General features: G+C 44.0%; 1 long non-coding RNA gene across 1 annotated transcript; it reads left to right on the forward strand.

The window, feature by feature from the left end:
• Positions 1-1,447: 1,447 nt before the first annotated feature.
• Positions 1,448-17,960, forward strand: LOC120388563. The gene is made up of 3 exons (XR_005590591.1): positions 1,448-1,492; positions 2,090-2,190; positions 16,541-17,960. It is a non-coding gene; the product is annotated as an uncharacterized LOC120388563 (long non-coding RNA).
• Positions 17,961-23,531: the final 5,571 nt, after the last annotated feature.

Genomic DNA, 23,531 nt, shown 5'->3' on the forward strand with positions numbered 1-23,531 from the left:
ACAAAATCAGCTTGGGAAAACAAAGCACCAATAAATTAACAGTACAGCTATATGAATAATAAAAACACCCACCCTCATGGTATCTTTGGCAGTAGTCCTTTAGCTTGTTTCCCCACCCACTGATGTGAATGTCCAACATGCACATATTTCTTTGATGTGTCTCCTCCCTCTGTTATACCCCACTCACTCTTTAGTGTCAGTGATTAGCATAGCCCCAGCGTCAGGAGTTTCTCCGGCTCTTAGACAAAGTGGTGCCTGGTCCAGTCCTGAGGTTCTATCACCTCACCTAACCCTGCCATTGTTGTTTCAGCTTTATAGGCGCTGGGTAGCAGGATCCTCACTGGACTTCACTCAGCTCCACTGCCGTTCTGTGCAGCTTCAGCAGACAGCCACGTCAGTGCTGCCTCTTGCTGTAAAGCCACCTGGGTTAGTTCTTCCCACAGTTTTCAGTGCGGGGGGCATCAGTGCATATGGGGCCGTTGAGCAGAATCCTTGCCACAGGGTTAGACCCCCTTTTCCCTCCCTCTCTGCTCATTCCTTTTACCCCACCAATTCAGAGTTTGTGTACAGCAGAATCTATACTCTGGGGCAGTTGTACATTAGAAATAGTTGTGTAACCAAGACTGGTAACAAAATGTACTCTCCATACTTAAGTCCACATAAAGAACATGACTGTTGCAGGGAATTAGTCCACATCTTGTTTTTAATACATCTTAAAGTGGATTCAATATTCTTGAAAGATGGCAGAAGAGAGCTCTTCGGGAATAAGTCCTCTGTTTCCAGAACAAATATGGTACAGGTGAGGCAGCAGAGATGCAATTTTCCCCATACTGCCTTGCAAAAATGTCTAATTTCTGTCCTGGAGAAAGCAGCCTTAAGGGCAAGAGGATAATTCCATGGACATTCAGTTTTTGGCTCTGCTGAAACTGACAACTAGGAAGCTAATGCAAGTTCATTGTGTCGGTGGTTTCTGTGATATGTCTGGAGGTCTGGTCACTAAGAACTACTACACTGAGACCACAAATCCATTTCACACAGGCCATTAAACAGTGATTAGACAGTAATGTCTTTTTTCCTCATGAATCTAGTATAGATTTAAACCAGGTACCTAAAAGTGATATTTTGAATAGAAATGCTCCCTATTAACAAAAAACTTTTTTTAAATTAATCATTTTCAATTTGAGGCTTTTGAAAATGGAAATCGTTTTGGGTTTTAGAAATACATTTTCTGCAACAAAAAAAAATATTTTCCAAAAGAGGCATTGTAGTGGGGTGACCACCCGCTCCAGCCTGGAAAGGATTAGAAAAGCCCTGCAGAGGGCTGGGGCTGGGCAAGGTAAAACCCTGGCTGATTGGGGGAAGTGGCCGCAGCTGGGGCCACACCCCAAACTGAGCAATAGGGCCTTATAAGAAGGCCAGGGAAGCCAAGAGCACATAGTCACTCTCTAGCTGTAGAGGGAGATGGGCCTGGCTGCAGGGAGCTAGACACAAGGTACCTGAGTGATGCAGGACTGGGGACAGGCAGGGGAGCTCCAGCCTGGAAAGCCCCAGGATGTGGCTTAGCATTGGGCTAAAAGGTACTGGGGGTTGCAGAGGGCAGCCCAGGGGTAGGCCAAGGCAGCAGGTGCAAACCCAACCTTGCCAGTGATGAGTAGGCTGATACTGCAGTCTGCCCCAGGGTGCAGAGGCTAGACAACAACTGGCAGTAGCCATATACTGAGGCAAAGTGGGGATAGAGGATGGGGTTTCCCAGGGAGAGGAGACCCTGAGAGAAAGGGGTTACTGACAAGGGGCAGCACCCCAGGTAAAAGGGCACCGGGCCCAGGGAGGGACAAAGGGGCCAGAGGACAGGCGGATCACCGGCCTGCAGAGGGTGCTCCAGAGCTGGAACAAGCTAATTCCCAGGAGTCACCAGCAGGAGGGGCCACAGGGGTGAGTCTGCTTGTCTACAGACATTTTTTTTTCACTGAAAGAAGTGTTCAACTAAAAAATCTGGAATAGCTGTATCTAATACCAAGCTACTAAGCCATCTAAGTCAACATATATACACTTTTTTATAAGAATAACTCCTGTACTTTGTATCTTTTAGAAATCCTCTGTTGCCACAAATTCACTCAGAAATTGTAAAGTGCAAAGAGATCAACTATCAGCTATTCAACCATTTCCCCACCAATATGCTGATTCAGCAAGGTACTTAAGAACATGTTCTTCTTTAAGTACATGAGTAGTCTCATTGAGTTCATTGGGATTCTACACATGCTTGAATTTAGGACTTGAGCGCACAGGTGCATATCAGCCATTGGTCCCTGTATGTTAATGGTACCATACTTAATTCTGAATGAAAGCTGGAAGTGGAATTCCCATTAAAGTAAATATTGCATCTATACAGATGAATGTCTTATGAACAGTGCTACTACAGGGCATGTTAAATACATTTAAAACACATACTGAACACACTCTTATTAAGACAAATAGGAGCTAATCCAAAGTATCCTATGGTCCATTTAGTCATCTGACCAATTCCTTTTGTAAAATGTGGTATCACTAGATGATATAGGTTTCTTGCTTCCATGAGAACTTGTGCTTTCTGTACTTTTATCTAATTATAAAATTTTCCTCCTGAGTCATCTTGTTGCTGAAAATATACAGCCTAATATAACAAGAACATGTTTGATTTGTGGTGTTATCCTATATTTGGCAGACTGAGATATGAAAACAGTAGCGATCCATACAACTGGAAGTCAGTGCTGGAATATGGAGCCTTATAAGTGAACCCAGCATGTAATGTCCCTCTCATTTTTAATACTGGTTCTTTCTGATACACTTTTCAACTTCACTCTTAGGAAAGAAGGTAGACACTGAAATATACTCTTTTCATATAAATGGTGCTCTCTGAGATTTAATTAAAACTGCTTTATCTTTAAACATGGAGTAAATCCTGTCTGGAATGAGATCTACAACAGTAGAAAGGGAAGAGGTGGATGATACACAACATGCCATAGTCTGAGTAAGGGGCAAAAAATTAGAGTGTAACCCTATGACCATATTTCATTTTGACATCTAAATCTTTGCTGGCCAAAACCCACCCCGCGTGGCCTGTGAGCTGGACATTTTTCAAACTGCATATAAGCAGAGCCCTAAGTCTCACAGACAAAAATGTAGGAAGACTAAGACCAAAAAGTACAAGGTTTTCTTTCTTGAGGGAAACATTTTTTCTTTATCAAATAGAGACACTTCCAGTCATAACTCAGCTTAGTGTGTGATTTTTTTTTTTGTCAAGTCACAACAATGATGACAAATACAAGAGCTGAAGGAACCTTTATAATTTCTGGAGTTCAACTGTACAAAATCAAACAGCTCTCCTATTTTTAAGACACCAGCGTCAGATGCTTGAAGACACTGGAGCTGCATTAGGGACACATTTGGCCCTTATAGACATTGTACCTTGTATTTTCCAACCTGCCAAAGCACAAATGTCTGACTCTGGGCTGGTCTACACTACGGGGGATCGACGTCCGCGGCTCCCCATGTCAACTCCACTACCGCCGTTCGGGTTGGTGGAGTTCCAGAGTTGACAGGAGCTCATTCAGGGATTGATATATCGCGTCTAGATGAGATGCGATATATCGATCCCTGAGAAATCGATTGCTACCCGCCGATACGGCGGGTAGTGAAGACGTACCCAAAGTCACAAAATGAGGGACACAAAGAGTATCCATGTGGGATTCACTCCTTTAATGTAAACAGCTCTGTCTACAACCACTGTTTCATGAGTGTTTATTTCTCATGTAAATAATTTTCACATCAAAAGTGATGGGAAAACATAGGGAACTTTTAGGAACGTCACTCATTTGAGTCCTAAAGTGAGAAACATTTCAGAGGAAACTGTATCTTGTATAGGGTGACCAGATGCCCTGATTTTATAGGGGCTTTTTCTTATATAGGCACCTATTACCCATCCACACCCACCCACTCCCTGTCCTGATTTTTCACACTTGCTAGCTGGTTACTCTAATCTTATATATCTATGGTGGGCATTTCAAAGTACCAAGGTTGGCCTGACTTCTCCCACTGAAGTCAAAAGAGTTTTACTGTTGACCGTGGAAAATCAGACCCCAAAACTAGTAGTTGAGCCAAATCTTGCTCACTTTACTGATGTCAGCTGAATCATTGAAAGATGTTACTGGCGTGAGTAGGGCAAGCATATTTGTCACACCATTTCTCCTCCAATTTGCACCATTGGCCCTGTTCTTCTGAGATTCAGGAGTTACACCAGCTGAAGATCTCGCCCTTAGTGTCCAAAAATGAGAACATTGATGAAACCGGTCACATCATTTTTATTCCAGTGTGATTCCATTGACTAAATTGGAGTAACTCCTGATTTACAGAAACAAAATCAGGCTCATGCGGTTTAATTGGTTTCAAGCAATCGGTCTGTTTTTTCTTTGTGGTCTGAGATGAGATTTGAGGAAATCACTCTCTGGAATATGAGGCTCACAGCTAGTGGTGACAAAGTGATAGATCACCTTATATAATAGAGCGCTTTCAATTATTTTTTTCTCCTGAAATTCATTATAGTAAATGTTCTACAATGGAAAAATAACTATAGATTTTATTTTAATGTTCTGTAGTGTAAAAATAAAGGTCTTTTAGCAAAATTGTAGTTGAAAGGCATCTTCCAATGCATTTACGACTCTGTTAAATGAACTGTAGTTGTGATATTCCAGGAGCTGACAAAACAAAATTCTAAAGCTGTTTTTTGGTGTGTTTTTTTTTTTTTTAAAGCTCCTATTGGATTATAATGCTGAGACTGCCATCTACTGGCTGCCTACAAACCAAATAATAAGATCCCTGCAGATCAACTGGTTAGACACAGAGAACTAAACTCTAGAGTTAGGTCTAAAAATGAATGTGTATTTATAGATTTTTTTTGCAACATTTATAGCAGTGTCTCTCAACCTTTCCAGACTACTGTACCCCTTGCAAGAATCTGATTTGTCTTGTGTACACCCAAGTTTCACCTCACTTAAATACTTCTACAATCAGACATAAAACTACAAAAGTATCAGAGCACACTATTCCTAAAAAATGGCTTACTTTCTCATTGTTATCATATAATTATAAAACAAATCAATTGGAATATAAATATTGTCCTTACATTTCAGTGTATAGTACATAGAGCAGTATAAACAAATCATTGTCTATAAAATTTTAGTTTGTAGTGACTTGGCTAGTGCTTTTTATGTAGCTTGTTGTAAAACTAAGCAAATGTCTAGCTGAGTTGATGTACCCCTTGGAAAATCTCTGAGTACCCGCAGGAGTATATGTAACCCAGGTTGAGAACCACTGATTTATAGTACAGATAAAACAATAGTTAGAACATGCTCATATGTACAAATAAAGGAAATTACTTACATGCTAACTCCCATTAATTTCAGTGGGACTTAAGCAAGCACTTTAAGATATGCACATGCTTACCTTATTTCCTGAATTAAGGATAGTTATGAACATACATGTTGGAAAACAGCCAACTTCATGAGAGAGTTTGCATTTCATCTAGTGAAACAAATGTTTGTGAGCCACTCTACTAATGGAATGGTGCCCTCTGCTTTTATCCTAATAAGTCTTCTTTCACTGTGAGTGTGAAGAGGAGGCAAATCTAATCTAATTCTCCCCAGAGTCAGGGGCGGCTCTAGACATTTTGCCTCCCCAAGCACGGGAGGTCCGCCGAAGCCGTGGGACCAGCGGACCTTCCGCTGGCAAGCCGCCAAAGGCAGCCTGCCTGCCGCCCTCGCGGTGCCGGCAAAGCGACCCCCACGGCTTGCTGCCCCAAGCACGCGCTTGGCGTGCTGGGGCCTGGAGCCGCCCCTGCCCAGAGTGCAGCGAAAATGGATACGCTGGCATTCGGCTTTGAGTGGAATGCACCTGTACACAGAGCTTGCACACTAGGAAAAGGCACCCAGCAAGAAAATAAAGCATGAAATACACATAGGAAAGCAGAGCTCCTATCTGCACAATTGTTGATTGGGTAGAGAATCCAAGCAAAGCAATATTACCCTGGGTAGGAGATATTTCCTGTGGGGTTTCTTTTTAAATCCCATTTTGGACCAGGCTGACTGACTGAGCGCTGGACATACAAAGCAGCTGTAAAGCAATCTGAACTGAATGGTTAACCCATAACTGAATTGCTTTGTATCACTGGAGTACTCTGACCAAAGTGGTGTTTAGGGAGTTGTAATGAACAATCCAAAAATAAAATTGTTTTTCTTGTAGTAATTGTTTTAAAAATTAATTATTCTAAGAGTATCTAATTATTCTAATTAATAAATCTAAGAGTATCATTGGGAAGCCCTGTCTTTTGAACAAGAACCTTAAATAATGATACTGAGGACAAAAGTCCCTAGACAGTTCAACCTGGAAGGGGAGTGAGAAGGGGAGACTTTGCGCCAAATTCTCAGATAGGTAGCTTCTGGCTGTTTTGTGCTTCTCTAGTGTTGCAAATCAGCCATAAACACAGTTTACCCAGGCAGTTATACAGTCTACAGTTGCTTGATATTTCAAGAGCAGCGCAAAGCTGCAGGAGCAGATTGGTGCTTAATATTTATAAATAAATAAACATAGTTCTTTTGAATTTGTATAGGCTTTTTCATTTGCTAATCTCATAGAGATTGCCAAAGAAGGGTAAGCATTATTTTCCTCTTTATACAGATGAGGAAACAGGTCATACAATATGTCAACAGTAGAGGCAGGAACAGAGCCTTGGACCCCATGCTAGACAACAATTGCCCTTCTTGATTAACTACCACACTCCAGCAAATCTACATTAGCCAATGGAATGAGGTCCTCACCAAAAACACAAAGCCCTTTAGCCTGATGATCAAGAACAATGCTCAAAACCTACTCTCGTTATCTCACTGTTTATCGTGGAAATAAATACAGTAACTCCTCACTTAACATTGTAGTTATGTTCCTGAAAAATGCGACTTTAAGCAAAACGATATTAAGCAAATACAATTTCCCCATAAGAATTAAGGTAAATGCGGGGGTTAGGTTCCAGGGAAAAAAATTTCACCAGACAAAAAACTATATATTATGTAGATATACACACAGTATATGTTTTAAACAAACAATTTAATACTGTTCACAGCTATGATGATTGTGAGGCTTGGTTGAGGTGGTGAAGTTAGAGGGTGGAAGAGGGTGGAATATTTCCCAGGGAATGCTTTGCTGCTAAATCAGTGGTTCTCAAACTTTTGTACTGGTGACCCCTTTCACATAGCAAACCTCTGAGTGTGACACCCCCCCCCTAAATTAAAAATACTTTTTTATATATTTAACACCATTATAAATGCTGGAGGCAAAGCAGGGTTTGGGGTGGAGGCTGACAGCTCGTGACCCCACCATGTAATAACCTCATGACCCCCTGAGGGGTCCCGACCCCCAATTTGAGAACCCTTGTGCTAAATGATGAACTAGCACTTGACTGAGACCTCAAGGGTTAACACGTTGTTAATGTAGCCTCTCACTCCACAAGGCAGCAGGAATGGAGGGGAGGGGAGATAGCATAGCAGACAGAGGCAGACACACCTTGTGTGGGAGAGAGGGGCACACTGCCCCTTTAAGTAAGGTGACCCACTCTTAAGTGCATTGTCTTTTTAAGTGGATCAGGAAGTTGAGAGAGCAGCTGCTGCCCCAGGCTCTCTCTGTCTCTACCCTGCTCTATATAGAGAAGAAGGGGCAAGTGGGGTGTAGGAGCAGGGGGGAGAGGGACGCCCTGACATTAGCTCCCCCTCTTTCCCCCTCCCCGCACAGCAAGGAGGAGGCTTGGGGAGCAGCTCCAAGGCGGAGAGCAGGAGCAGCACATGGCAGTGGAGGGAGGGATAGCTGCAATTGCTAGCCTGCTGGCAGCTGCTGCACAGGGAACTTAGGGGAGCACGGAGCTGATAGGGGGCTGCCGGTCCACCCTGGTTCCAAGCCCCCACCAGCTAGCTGCAAGGGGCTGCTCTTCCTGCAAGCAGTGGACAAAGCAGGCGGCTGCCACAGGACGTTAGAAGGGAGCATTGCACAACTTTAAACGAGCATGTTCCCTAATTGATCAGCAACGTAAGAGTGAAACAATGTTAACCAGGACAACTTTAAGTGAGGAGTTACTATAAAACATATGCTTTCTGCATTTTTTTTTCCAGAACCAAAACCAACCATTGACATTTTGAGGTCAAAACATTTGCAGTTTCCCACTTTTCATTTAATTTCCATTTTCATTGCTTTTCAACACAGAGTTGCAAAATAATCCTTATCTTTGTTGGTCATGTGTTCAAATTTACTAATCTGATATATGGAGTGCGTGTTTTCATTGAGAGATGCCCCTTTTTAGAAAATATTAAATCTGTACATTTAACTAGTGACATTATATGGATATACTTTAGGCTTAATCTTTTCAAGATGCCTTCACAACTATTAAAAACACAGCCTAAATGATAACAAGGAAGAGATGGACTGCATGTATAATTTGGCCATATTACAAGGTTTGAAGTAGTAGCCAACAGAAGCTCTATGTGAGTCTGGTCATTGTATGTTAAACTATAAACTCAACGAATGTTTCACAAATTTTTCTGCTTCTCAATCTAATACATGAAGCTGGTGTCTTGCTAGAATCTCTCTGCAAAATATACATAAAGTGAATTTAGTTATGTTGTTTAGTTCATTGAAATTCTTTAATACATACAATAGCATGTCCCTTTGGCATGCTTGCATTGTATTCACTGTGTTTTTCTAAATGCAAGATATGGTGATATGCACATTTTAAATTAGAATTAGGTTTTTATCCTCAAGGGGAGGAACACATTTTCAGTGTGTGCATTCAACTTCCATTCATGTTAGAGAATGTTACACACACACACACATACACATGCATGTAGGGAGAATAAGCCTTTTATTATTCAATATTGGCATTCGTTACCTGTGATGTTACACTCCATGTTCTTTATGAAAATATGCTTATGATATGGATATGACATAACAGAGAGATACTTTATGCAAGGTGCTCATGTAAGATATCATTGGAAAGGTTATGATTTACTGAATGTGATTATCCAATTTGTATGCCAGTATCATTTCTGTATCTGAAGTTAGGAATATGGACCATGTAGCTGTATTTCAAATGTGCTACTTTGGGTGTCATCCACAACTAGCCTTCAGGTCAGGGGTAAAAGTAACTTAAAGGACTTACCGGTATGCCAGAGTCCTGAGCGGGGGCCTGGCCACAACCGGAAGAGACAGGGCTTTTCAAGTTTAAGGGCCCGGGGCTCCAGCTGCCGCAGGGCTCCAGGCTCTTTAAATCATCACAGGAGCCCTGCTGCCGCTACCCTTGGGGCTCCGGCAGTGATTCAAAGGGCCCAGGGCTCCCTGCAGTTGCAGGATCCCCGGGCCCTTTAAATACCTGCCCACGCCCAGCTGCAGGAGCCCCAGGGCTCCGGCAGCGATTTAAAGGGCCAGAGGCTCCGGCTGCTGCGGGGAGCCCCAGGCCCTTTAAAGCGCTGCCAGAGCTCCGGCAGCAGGGCTCGGGCAGCACTTTAAAGGGCCCAGGGCTCCCCGCAGGGGCCAGAGCTCTGAGCCCTTTAAATCCCCACCTGAGCCCGGTTGCCGGAGCTCCAGCAGTGATTTAAAGGGTCCGGGGCTCCCCATAGCAGCTGGAGAAGTCGGTCCAGTCCGGCACGGCGTACCGGCTTACTTTCACCTCTGCTTCAGGTACAACAATGAAAAAGCCAGTAGGGTTGATGGCCCATTAGCAAAGACAATAGACTGTAAAAGGGCTTAGTCTTCCTGTGGATGCTCCAGACAGCCTGCCACAGCCCTGCAGAGACATGGGTCTGGGTCACCTGGTATTGGACCCACTCCTTGGAATGCCAGTGTTTTTCCACTGGAAGACAAAGGGTTCCCACCATACACAAGAGCTATATAAGGTAGGGGAGTGACATCATGGTGGTTCTCCTCTGCATCCCCACCAAAAGAGATATTGAAAAACACCTGGAAGGAAGAACGGAACTGAGGGGAGAAGGGTTGAGCCCAAGCTGGAAGGGCATCTGGCTTGTGAGTAATAATACCTGAAGTCTCAAGCTGCAGGCCAGGGCAGCTGACTTTCAAGATTTTCTGTAATCTGCCTGTGACAATACTTCGAGGGTGAGAAATGACTATTTGTGGCCAATTTCTTTAGTGAATCAAGCTTGGTTTGCATGTTTTGTTTTATTTGCTTAATAATCTGCTTTGTTTGGTTTGCTATCTCTTTAATCACTTAAAATCTGCCTTTTATAGTTAATACAAATTGTTTTGTTTATTAAACCCAGTTTATGTAATTTCTGGGGGGGGGGGGCAATAAGTCATGCATATCTCCCTTCACATTGAGGAAGAGGATGAAATTTTATGAGTTTGTGCTGGGCAGATCTTTCTATACAGTGCAAAACAATATACTTTGAGGTGTATCTCCCAAAAGCGGTGTGCACATGAGTGCTGGGTGAACCTTCTCACATAGAGCTGATTTCAGCTGTCTGTAGTTGGGTGTGGCCTTACGTGTGTGTGTGTGTGTGTGTGCTGCAAGATAGGGAGAGGGAATCAGGCTGGTGGAGCAGGAGAGGCTCAACTAAACCCCAGTACATCAGGGTTAGGGTTACATCCTGGGGGGAAGGAGGCTCTAACCTGTCACATTACTATCAGTCAACTTTTAGAGACCTATGGAAAATAGTGGAGTCAGTCCAGTTTCTAAGCCATATCATAACACCAACCATACAACTAGAACCCAGGTTGGCAATCTCAACAGACAAGCTGAGGACTGAATAGGCAAGGACTCAAAATTACCTTTCCAACCTTTGATATTTAATAAAGTATATCATGATCTGTGGACCTGAAGTCACAGCCTGTGTTCCCTGGAGAGGCTGCTATTGATGGGACACCAGGGAATGCAGGAAGTTGGGCTGGAAGCAACTTAGCCACATGGACAAAGCAGTGCACAGGGTTTAATAAAGTTCCACTTATTCAATTTATCCTGTATTCAGCTTATTTCTTTGCTAATGAAACAGAAAGGACTGAGATGTATTCTGTGGGAAGGAAGACATTGCCTTTTAGGTGCTAGACTTGCAGTGCCACTACTCTACTTGTTCTGTAAATACAACAGGGAGTTCGGTGGCACCTTAAAGACTAACAGATTTATTTGGGCATAAGCTTTTGTGGGGTAAAAAAAACAAAGTGAGTTTTTTACCCACAAAAGCTTATGCCCAAATAAATCTGTTAGTCTTTAAGGTGCCACTGGACTCCTCATTGTTTTTGTGGATACAGCAGGGCTGCCCATGGGGGGGGTGGGGGGCTAGTGGGGCAATTTGCCCCAGGCCCCACAGGGGCCCCCACGAGTGTTTTTCGGGGGCCCTGGAGTGGGGTCCTTCACTCGCTCCGGGGGCCCCGGAAAATTCTCACAGGGCCCGGGCCCCCGGAGCTTCTTCTGCTCTGGGTCTTCGGTGGCAATTCGGCGGCAGGGTGGTCTTTCCACTCCAGGACCCACCGCCGAAGTGCCCCGAAGACCCATGGCGGGAGGTCCTTCCGCCGCGGAACCCGCCGTCAAAGTGTCAGGTCTTCGGCGGCAATTCCCCGCTGCCGAAGACCCCAGGCTCTCTGAATCCTCCGGGCGGCCCTGGGATATAGACTAACACAGCTACTCCCAATACATGTTCTGTAAATAGAGCATTTCAGTCTCCAGTGCTGGCAATCTGACAGCTTTTACATGCACTAAAGTTCATTTAAAAATGATACATTAAAGACAAACAATTAGGCACCTCATAAAGACTTTACTGATCCAATGTATTTTCATATTTAGAATATTAAAATCAGCCAGATCTAAAACACACTAATATTAAAGCCTGGAAATAGACTTTATATGGAGCTGAATCCATCTAAATTCCCCCCCCAAATAATAGGATCAGCATCCAAATATAAATATTTCCAATTCTTCCCACTGAATGAGGTCATTTAGGGCACCCTTCACAATGATAATGATGTAAGTGGCATGACATGTCATTGATTCTGTAAAGAATTCATTTGGAACGGACAGTTTTAGTGCCCACCCCTGCGAATGTTTGTTCACAGCAGAGACTTGACACATAAGTAGTCCCATTGATTTCCTGTTCTACGGATAAATGCATAATTGACTTCAATGGGACATGCACATGCGTAATGTTACTGATGGGCTCTCATGCAGGATCAAGGCCTAAAATTGCAAAGCTCAAATCTTCCTTTTGTGAGACATTAATTCAGGACATCAATTTTGGGTGCTATGGTCCCTTTCAGCAAAGTGCTTAAACACATGCTTGATTTTTTTTTTTAGTATCTTTTGAAGTCCCATTGATTTTAGTGGGAACTAAGCCCATACTTAAGTGCTTTGCTGAATCAGTGTCTATATCTGTTATTTGTCTCTAGTAACATTCAAAGTGGCCAAGACATTCCAGGTGTAACTCAGGGCTGCCACCCTTCCTTTATCAAATGCCATAGTGGGTAGGGAGGCAAATGACATGGATCATTCACGAAGTGTAGGTCTTCATTTTTCATTTCCTGGGCTCTGTTGCTTTACTCACAATCTCTACACCATTTCTTTAAAATGAACTACATCCTTGTGAATGATGTACCCCTGAATACTGAAGTCCTTTGTTTATCCTGGAACAGGTGCAGCATACAGGATTGGCAGAATTCTGTTTGGGGGGGGGAGGGGTCCTGTAAATTCAACTGTTAATATTGATGTTTATTTGTAACCTTTCCCCCCCCAATTTTGATCAATATTAACAAATTTCCACAGTTTCAAAGCTGGGCTGCAGGGTGTACCCTGTGCTGTACCCTGGGCTGCAGGGTGTACCCTGTGCTGTACCCTGGGCTGCAGGGTGTACCCTGTGCTGCCACACGGTGCCATGTACCCTGGGCTGCAAGCAGTAGGTTTGGGGAAGGCTGCAATCCTGGAGTGACAGAACAGACCCCCCTGGCAGTGCTGAGAGGAAGAGGATGAGCCTCCAGCCGTGAGGAAGGCCATCCCGTTGCTGAGCCAGCTCCTGCCAGGGAATGGCCCCTCACTCCCAGCCAGTGAGTGAGTTAGTGGGACCATAAGGCTGGGATACCAATCCCAGCAGGCACAAAGAAGTTATGCTCGCCCAATGCTATTGAGGGATATTTTTTCCCCACCATTTCTGTGTCTCAGGTGAAATGAACGTTTACAGATCACCACTGATTTAAATCAAATCCTGCCAAGCCTGAATATACAGCATCTTCAGCTCCACCCCATCACCCCTGGGTCCAAAACCTGTCTGGGAAAGAGCTCCATCATAGGTCACAAAATCTCTCTCCAGTCTCATGTAGGACCTGACTCAGAGCCCACTGAGTCCAATAGGAATCTTTCCACTGACTTCAGTGGACTTTGGATCAAGTGCTATTTCCTCAGCTTCTCAAATGGCTAATTATGGCCAATACTGAAAAATGCCAGTGCTATTTGTAATTCATTTGTTCCCAAATCACTCCCTTTAATGGGGAAGTGGCACTGGCAGACCAGATGCCAACTCATGCTGAGGCCACTGGGCCTCTCTGAACACTGGCTTCCAGCTATGCATTTGTCTATCTGGCTCCCCGTGTTAATGTTGTTAAAATAGATCTTTGAAATATAAGAATGTGTTTAGACTTTATGGAATGCTTGTCGGATGCTTCGTGTATTAATCTTACTTATAATATCTGTACCCCATGTTATAAGCTAATGTTTAAGTGTTTGCTCTGGAACTATAAAATGTTTGCTAAGGGCAGGTTGTGACGGGGTGCACACACCACGCACTGGATGGGGAGGGATTAACTTCTCCCTGTGGGCTGAAGAAGCCACACCCCCACATCCCTACTGGGCATGCTTGAGCTGTAGCACCAGTATAAGAGGGAGTAGCCCTGCTCAGTCTGAGCTAGTTGCTGCAGATGCCAAAGCCTCAGACTGCGAGACCTGGAGACACCAAGACTCGGGCAGACACCCAGGTACCTGAGGATGTCACTCAGAGGTTGGATCCCCCGGGATCAGCATATCCTGAGGAGACGAGAGACCCTGAAGATGTCTAGACTAGGACTGCATGGTAGGAAGTAGCCCAGGGAGGGACTAGCCATTGTCCCTTCAGCAGTCAGCGTGTTTCAGGCGGATACCTGCTGACTAAATGGTGAGCCCATTTGCCACTACCAGGGCCCTGGGCTGAGACCGGGTCGAGCAGGGCAGGCCTGGGTTTCCCTACCCCAGCCGCCACCCTTCTGGCAGTAGCCCAACCCTATTGACTCTGGCCACTAAGCCTAACTACCCTGTGGACCAGGGTGAACCTGTTGACTCTAGCTGCTAGGCCTCATGGCCCCGGGAGTCTGGGTTTGTGCAGTGACTCTATCTGCTATGTCTTACAGCCCAGGAAGTCAAGGGACCGCTTTTGACTCGGACTCCTAGGCTGCACGGCTTTACAGCAAAGAGCCAATTGGTGGACTTAAACCTTAGTCCTCACTGCCGAGAGGCAGAAGGCAGCTTGAGAGACAGGGTGCACTCACCCTGTACTGGACAGAGACTCTCCACCCACTCACATAGGTCTACACTTAAAATGCTGCTTTGGTGCTTTAGTGAACATGTGGCTATGCTGACAGGAGAGCATCTCCCATCACCATAATTAATCCACCTCCCCGACAGGTGGTAGCTATGTCGGTGGGAGAAGCTCTCCCATCAACATAGCATTGTCTACACAGGGGGTTAGACTGATAAAACTAAGTTGCTCAGGCGTGTGGATTTTTCACACACCTGAGCAATGTAGTTACACCAATATAGGTCTGTAGTGTAAACCGGGCCATAGACTCTAAATTCTTACAGTCGGGAAGAAGAATTGCCAAGTGTGAAATTCTAGTTTCCCACAAAAAGTGTTATCTCCTCTCCCATAAAAGGTGGCATATAGGCACCAGACAAGCCATTGTGGAACATCAGTGGACAAAAGGCTTCGTTGATTGTTTCCCCCATATCCTGAGGACGGTACATGCACAAGCCCTTATCCCAGGGGTAGGCAACCTATGGCATAGGTGCCGAAGGCAGCACGCGAGCTCATTTTCAGTGGCACTCACACTGCTGGGGTCCTGACCACTGGTCTGGGGGGCTCTGCATTTTATTTCATTTTAAATGAAGCTTCTTAAACATTTTAAAAGCTTTATTTACTTTACATACAACAATAGTTTAGTTATATATTATAGACTTATAGAAAGAGACCTTCTAAGAACATTAAAATGTATTACTGGCACGCGAAACCTTAAATTAGAGTGAATAAATGAAGACTCAGCACAGCACTTCTGAAAGGTTGCTGACCCCTGCCTTATCCTATGACAGCTTGAATGCTGAGGGAAGGGAATAAAAATCCCTGTTAAGTAAAACTATCCTTCTGCTGCTTGAACTCTGAGGGCAAAGATTTCTAAGCACAAGTTTAGCTTGGGTTATCCCTAATGGGCATATAGAGCTTGCATATATAGGCGCTCCTGTCACCTTTTGGAACTTAAGACTGTAACTCATTTGTGTGTGTATGTTTAGCTGCTTTAACCTTGTAAATGACTCATTTTTCTTAATGAATGAACCTTTAGTTAGTTTATTATAAGATTGGCTATAAACGTTGTCTTTGGGGAGAGATCTAAGGTACAAATTGACCTGGGGTAAGTGACAGGTCCTTTAGGACTTGGAGTAACTGAATATTGATGTGACTTTCAGCGTAAGGGACCATCTATCACAAAGGCACGTTTGCCTGGGTGCCAAAATAGACCAGAGAGCCAAAAGGGAGTGTCTGTGAGTCCATGTTAAGGTTGTTAATAGTGCTTGAGGAGTTCACACTTGATAGGTGAAAGCTAATAATAGAACTCACAACCAGTTTGGAGTTTGTGCCTGGGTTTTTAACAGTCTGTCCTGAGCCAGACCAAACACCTTGATGGGGCAGCAGGGGCAAACCCCGACTTAGAGAGCCCTGACTGCAGGGGAAATTGTGTGGCTGTGCAGCATGGCCCAGAGCAGGATGCTGGGATCAGGTCAGCACCTCTTGCTTTTCTGACTTCATCGTCCCCTGCCTTAGAAGGCCTCACTTCATCAGCCGAGGAGGGCGAGCTCTCCTACTTTCAGCAGATCTGGGGAGGTGAACTTCAGCAACCCCAGCTTCTTTGTGGTGCAAATGTGTGGTCATTATATACACAGTGTCCAGAACCTGGCTGAAGACTCGAGAGGGCTAAACATGACATTATTCTAAACCTCACTAAACACACAGCTTGACAAAACAATTGTCTTTCATATTGCTGAGATATTGTCTTAAACTGATTTCAGAAATTGGAAATCTAAAATATATTTTTCTCTATTGGGAAACATTACTGCCCCTTAAGTGTGTGAGTCTCAAATGGCAGGCTGATAATAAGTATTAACATTCATACAGACACATACACACTGTACATACAAGAACAAATGATAATATTAACCTGCATTCACTTTCTCACACAGAGAGAGAAAATACACGGACATATAAGAAGACATGAAATGATGACTTTCAAAGAAACAGTTGTACTAACTGGGGCATAGAGAACAGCCAGTTAAATTCTCTGAACAATGGAGCGGCTGCCTGGGTCCCAGCAGCTGGAATTAGAAAGCAGAAGTAAACAAATGGCATAGTGAAGTGCAATTGCAGAAGATGTCACCTTGATGTGTATCAGCTGAAATGAAACATGACAGCCATGCACTGACCGAAAAACCTGGAGCGCTTGTTCTGCCTCATAAGTCATAAGAGTACAAAGGCCACTCGAATTACCGCTTTTGGATAGTGAAAGCAATGTGCAAACTTTACTGGGCCATTGCAAGTTCACGGTGTTTGTGCTGGTTTTGAAAACTATCAGATACAAAGAGCAAAGAGCTCAAGTATCAAATGGAAGATAATGGGAAAACTGTTAACTGTATCGTTAAACACACAGATCTTGGGCCATGTGTGCAGAGATCCAGCTCCTCCATGCTGCTCCCTGGAGTCCCCATCTCCAGGCAGCATGGGTAAGTCCTTGTGTCCAGTGGAAGCCCAGATGCAGCAGAGCACACATCTCCCACTCTCTGATTGGTGATAGGAATGGGAGTTAGTGCTGCTCTGAACAACACTTGCTTCCAATGGATTTTTCAATGGAAAATGCACCTGTATGGGATAATACCATATAGATCAACTTTTCCACATGGTCCTCCTATATCTGGCTGCCTTGTGGTGGTCACACAGTGCAGCTTCTGTCTTGGGGTTGTGGGGGGGCGCGTACTACCATCCTTACTCACACTGAGTAGTACAACCCTCCACAAACAGTCCCCTGAAATCAATGGAACTATTTGTATAATGAAGCACTATTCAATGTGAGTAAGGGTGGCAAAATAGAGCCCAGAGGATGAAGGAAAGATGCCCCATAGACCCTACTTCCCTTTTCTGTGCTTCCTGGCCAAATATATTTCTGCTAGTCCCATCTCCTCTGTTTCTGGATGTGGACAGGTTGATGCGACCCCCAAAAGTTTGTATGAAAACATAGTGGGGTACCAAGAGGGTAGATGAACACAATGAGACCCATTAAGGCAAAATTTGTTACACTCAGCTGCTGGAAATGCTGAAAGTGCTGGAAATCTCATTTGTAATTAAACTGTATGGAAAAACCCAGTATTGTACCAAATGCATATGTATGAGTTTTCTAGGTGTGGAAAAGAGAAGATTTACGGTAAGCTGTCATAAAAGTGATGGACGTTTGTGGACTGAAAACAAAGTAGTATTTTCCAAATCAATCATAAAGACCTTTCATTCTGTGCTTCTGCCTGAGCAGATCAATAAAGGTTACAAATGTTTGGAATAAAGGAATATATAGCAGCTGAAATTCACTTTTTAAAATGTGAAAGGTTTGGACATACAGCCAGGATTAATGAAATTGAAATAAAATGTCCACACTCTGGGTAAGTCACCGTTCTGGATTTTTTTTTGCCAGCATTATAAGACTTCAATGGTTATCATAAGTAGCATATGCAGGGCCTAATGCAGCACTGTTACTTCAGTTTTACACCAGTTTAACTCTGTTGCAATCAATAGGTAAAATAGTGAATCAGGCTCAATATCTGTAAAGTGAGGAAGAAAGGGAATATTAAGTGCAGTGGTCTTTAACCCCAAATCCCTTTATTTATTATTATTATTATTATCCAAGTGCTCTCCTGGATCAGGGCCTCATTGTGTTAGGCACATTGTTGCCAGCTCTTGCGATTTTATCATGAGTGCTGGGATATTTGTTTTTCTTAAAGCCCCCCACTCCTGGAGTCATATGATTACATGAGAATCTCAGCATTCTTTTTAAAAGACAGTTGGTCTCTAGCCCTCATGGTTGGTAAGAAAAGTCTTGAAAACTTGAATCATAAAGGCTTAATCCCTACATGGCCAATAAGAATAACCCACAATGTATTTTTTTCAAAATCGCCTCATGCTTTTTAAGCCAATCTCATGATTTGGTGGGGGACAAGGGGTGGGGACTTACTCCTGATTTTTTAACATGTTGGCAATACTATAGGCAGGAGCGCCATTTCAGATTTTGGCGCTGGGGGGAGGGGAGAGGGGGTGAGGCAACTTTAACTGTGATTCCAAGGGCTACTTAGGCAGCTGAAAACTCTAGGGTTGGGTGGTTTTGGTTTTGCACAAATAACTTAGAAACTAGCTGATAGGAGCACTGTATCTAATTCCTATATATATATATATATATATATAAAAAGGATTTAATAAATATTAGACCCACTCAGCTCTAATACTAACATTCTCACATCTTGTGTCAAGTCACTTAAGTAACACTGGTTAGGTTTAAAATTTTAATAACTATTCTTTGTTACTAACTCTTGAATACAACAAACTGTAGAAAAATGTTACTTTCTATCACTTTTTTGCAGTTCACCAAGCTTGGAATAGATCATTTAACTTTGGAAACATCTTACTAGGGCAAGGCCCTAGGACCTTATACTGTACCTGCCTGGGGCTCTAGAGATGTTATCTACTACAAATAATAGACTAGAAACTAACCTTAAACAGGAGTGAAACTGACACTTTCAAGTCATTTTCACAGTATTGCCAGTACCAAATGTTCATGAATCAGGTTCACCAAAAATCATGAGATTGGCTTTAAAATCATGAGAGTATATAAAAATAGATTTGGAGTTCTTTTTATTTGCCGTCTGCTTTTTGAGCCTTTAAGGTACACTGGGGTCATATTTTGAAGCTTTCTCCACAGCCATGAGGACTAAAAACTTCATTTTTCTTTAAAAATGAAGGCTGTAATCACTTGACTCCAGGACCTGGGGCTTTAAGAAAAACACTTATCATGAGACTCATGACAAAATCATGAGAATTGGCAACACTGCTTTTACTTCTGTTTAAAGGCTAGTTACTTTCCAGAAGGCTCTTAAACTTAATACTACAGTGACTGAGTTGCAGTTCTCACAGGAGAATATTTTAAACTAAATAGCAAGAAAATTCTATATTTTAGAGTTGAGGAAAAAAATGGACATCAACCCACTGCAGGCAGGAAAGGAAAATAAACAGGCACTGGAGCTCTGGGCAGCTCTTCCTTTAGAAAGAAAGTCGGAGGGTCAAATCTTCTAGTCCTTAATCAACTAAAACTTCTATTGCCATCAGTGCCTCCACTCAGATATAAACATCACAGTAACCATGTGATAAAATGTGTGGTCAATAACTATACACTTCATACTTAAATATCTAAGCCAGAGTTACACATCTTATATGCATTGGCTCAGACTGGATTTTCTGGCGCATTCTGAACAATGCTGAACACAGATGGTTCCCAGTAATAATGCAAATAATGACAATTATTGACTTTGTGGACTGTGGATGTAGTTTCTGTTCTTTATTCTGGAATGGGCCTGAATACAACTGAAACCCTAAGAATTTGTGGATAAACACATCTGATACTTATGACACGCTCATTCCTTCCTTTTCTCAAACTCAGAACAAAAAAATGACTGAACAAAATGGCTTCCAGTTAAAAGGTAAAATTACACAGCAGCCATTGCTGTACAATGGGGCAGAACCTGCCACTCTTTGGGAGTTAAGTGATCTCCTCTTTCTAACTTTCATTCTCCCTAACCTCTGTGCTGCTTTTTATGTTGTCAACCATGACATCCATCCTGGGACCATTTGCTGGAGTCTCAGAGACCTGGCTGCCTTGATTTTGCTCCCATCTGAGTTTTTTTTTATTTTATTTTATTTTTGGCAGCATGCAGCAGAGAGAGAGGCTGGTCAGGGAGCTAGCCCTAAAAGAGCTGGGTTCTACTCCCCCCATGGACTTCCCGTCTGACCCCAGGCCAGTGCTTTAAGGACAGAATTTCAAAGGTTTTTAGGCACCCGAATGCAGCTAGATATCTAGTGGGGTTTACAAAGCATCAAACCTTCTAAGGGTATGTCTACACTACGAAATTAGATCGAATTTATAGAAGTTGATTTTTTAGGACGTGATTTTTATATAGTCAATTGTGTGTGTCCCCACTAAGCGCATTAAGTCAATGGAGTGTGTCCACAGTACCGTGGCTAGCGTCAATTATTGGAGCGTTGCACTGTGGGTAGCTATCCCACAGTTCCCACCATCTCCACTGCCCATTGGAATTCTGGGTTGAGCTTCCATTGCCTGATGGGGCAAAAACATTGTTGCAGGTGGTTTTCAGTACATGTCGTCAGTCGCCCCTCCCTCCATGAAGGCAAAGGCAGACAATCATTACGTGCCTTTTTTCCGTGCAGACACCATACTGCTTTCAGCAGATGATGCAGTAGGACTGCTAACCATCATCATCCAACCACCACTTCCACTGCAACTCTGCTCTCCTGGTGCCATGAGTTGATCTCGCAGGTCCTCTCATCATTCTGTATAAATGTATATTCTTGTGGCATCCCATTGTCATCCACTGCTTCTGCTGCAACTCTGCTCTCGTCTCAATAGTGAATTTCTCCATGTTGTTTGTCATGGGCTTCTGTTCTTCCTTTTTATTTTTTATAATTGGAGATATACCAATCTCCTAGAACTGGAAGGGACCTTGAAAGATCATCAAGTCCAGCCCCCTGCCTTCACTAGCAGGACCAATTTTTTGCCCCAGATCCCTAAGAGGCCTCCTCAAGGATTGAACTCACAACCCTGGGTTTAGCAGGCCAATGCTCAAACCACTGAGTTATCCCTCCCCCCTTGGGAAATGTACACGGTGCTAACTGTCGTCCTCCACTGCTTCCGCTGCAACTCTGCTCTTCTGAAGAACGCCATACCATAGCAAGCATGGAGCCCGCTCAGCTCACCGCTGCTGTTGTGAGCATTATAAACACCTTGCGCATTATCCTGCAGTATGTGTAAAACCAGAACTTGCAAAAGCAGGCGAGGTGGCGATGACAACGCAATCACGATAGTGATGAAGACATGGACACAGACTTCTCTCAAAGCACGGGCCCAGGCAATTTGGACCTCATGGTGGTAATGGGGCAGGTTCATGCCATGGAACACTGATTCTTGGGACCGGACCACCTTGACAGCCAGTACATAAACCGCAAGGGGTACTTTTCAATGGTGCTGCAAGCACTGGCGGATCACAAGGGACATGTCACCAACATCAACATGGGATGGCCAAGAAACGTACATGACGCTTGCATCTTCAGGGACTCTGGTCTGTTTGAAAAGCTGCGGGAAGGGACTTACTTCCCAGACCAGAAAATAACTGTTGGGGATGTTGAAATGCCTATAGTTATCCTTCAGGACCCAGCCTACCCCTTAATACCATGGCTCATGAAGCCAACATAGGCACCCTGGACAGTAGTAAGGAGTTGTTCAACTATAGGCTGAGCAAGTGCAGAATGGTGGGAGAATGTGCATTTGGATGTTTAAAAGCGTGCTGGCGCAGTTTACTGACTCGGTTAGACCTCAGCTAAACCAATATTTCAATTGTTATTGCCGCTTGCTGTGTGCTCCACAATATCTGTGAGAGTAAGGGGGAGATGTTTATGGTGGGGTGAGAGGTTGAGGCAAATCACCTGGCTGCTGATTACGTGCAGCCAGACACTAGTGCGATTAGAAGAGCACAGCAGGCCGCACTGCACATCAGAGAAGCTTTGAAAACCAGTTTCATGACTGGCCAGCTACCGTGTGACAGTTCTGTTTGTTCCTCCTTGATGAAAACCCGCCCCCTTGTTTCACTCTACTTCCCTGTAAGCCAACTGCCCTCCTGCCTTCGATCACCGCTTGCAGAGGCAATAAAGTCATTATTGTTTCAAAATCATGCATTCTTTATTAATTCATCACACAAACGGGGATAACTGCCAAGGTAGCCTGGGAGGGGTGGGTGAGGAGGGAAGTACCGGGTGGGGTGGTGGAGCCAGGAAGAAAAAGAAAAAATTGAGACTGTCCGTATAAAATTGGGACATCTGGTCACCCTACACACACCCCAAGGAGTGGCGGGACCCCACACATGAAAATGGAGCCATTTCTAGTTCAGCCCATCTTTTTTTTTTAAAAAGAGGTAGGTAGCACATTACATCTGTATTTTCCTTCCTGGGGGCTTTTTAGGTTTTAAAATTGGTACAAAAAATACATACTGTGGCACATCCCTTAAATCAGAACTTTTTATAGGGAACCTGTTGTTAAGATTTTAGCAGCTCATCACTGGTGGTGAGAATGAAGGAGGGAAGGACAAGGCCACACTGCACTTCAAAACTTATTGAATACCAGCCTTCTGTTGCGTGGGCAGTCCTCTGGGGTGGAGTGGTTGGATGCAGGCAGCCATGGTAAGCCACAGTCTTTCAGTTTCTTCAACCTTCATAACATGTGGGAATGGTTTCAAACAGCAGCACCCTCCTTTCCCATACCAAGCACCCGTTGGGTTGGCCATTTAAAAGGAGGAGCCGTACTGGCCACGAATGCATCCCAAGTATTCAGGGCCAATTAATCACTAAACATGCTTGCTTTTAAACCATGCATTATATTTACAAAGGTACACTCACCAGAGGTGCCTTCTCCGGCTTCATGGTCCGTGAGCCTGCTTTGGGAGAGTTGGGAGGGTATTGGCTCCAGGATGATAAACAGTTCCTGGCTGTCGGGGAGAATGCTTTCTCTGCTTGCGTGCTATGCGCTATCCTCATCCTCCTCTACCTCCTCACCTTCCTCATCCCCAAAATCCTCATCCCTGTTGCATGAGACTCCCCACTTGCAGGTGTCCACAGACAGGGGTGGGGTGGTGGTAGGGCCCCCCCCTGAATTGCATGCAGCTCATCATAGAAGCGGCATGTATGGGGCTCTGACCCGGAGCGGCCGTTTGCCTCTCTGTTTTTTTGGTAGGCTTGCCTGAGCTCCTTAATTTTCACGCAGCACTGCTGCGGGTCCCTGTTGTAGCCTCTGTCCATTATGCCCTTGGAGATTTTTTCAAATATTTTGGCATTTCGTCTTTTGGAACAGAGTTCGGATAG

The sequence above is a fragment of the Mauremys reevesii genome, linkage group 1, assembly GCF_016161935.1.
Source record: "Mauremys reevesii isolate NIE-2019 linkage group 1, ASM1616193v1, whole genome shotgun sequence".
Classification (NCBI taxonomy): Eukaryota; Metazoa; Chordata; order Testudines; family Geoemydidae; genus Mauremys; species Mauremys reevesii.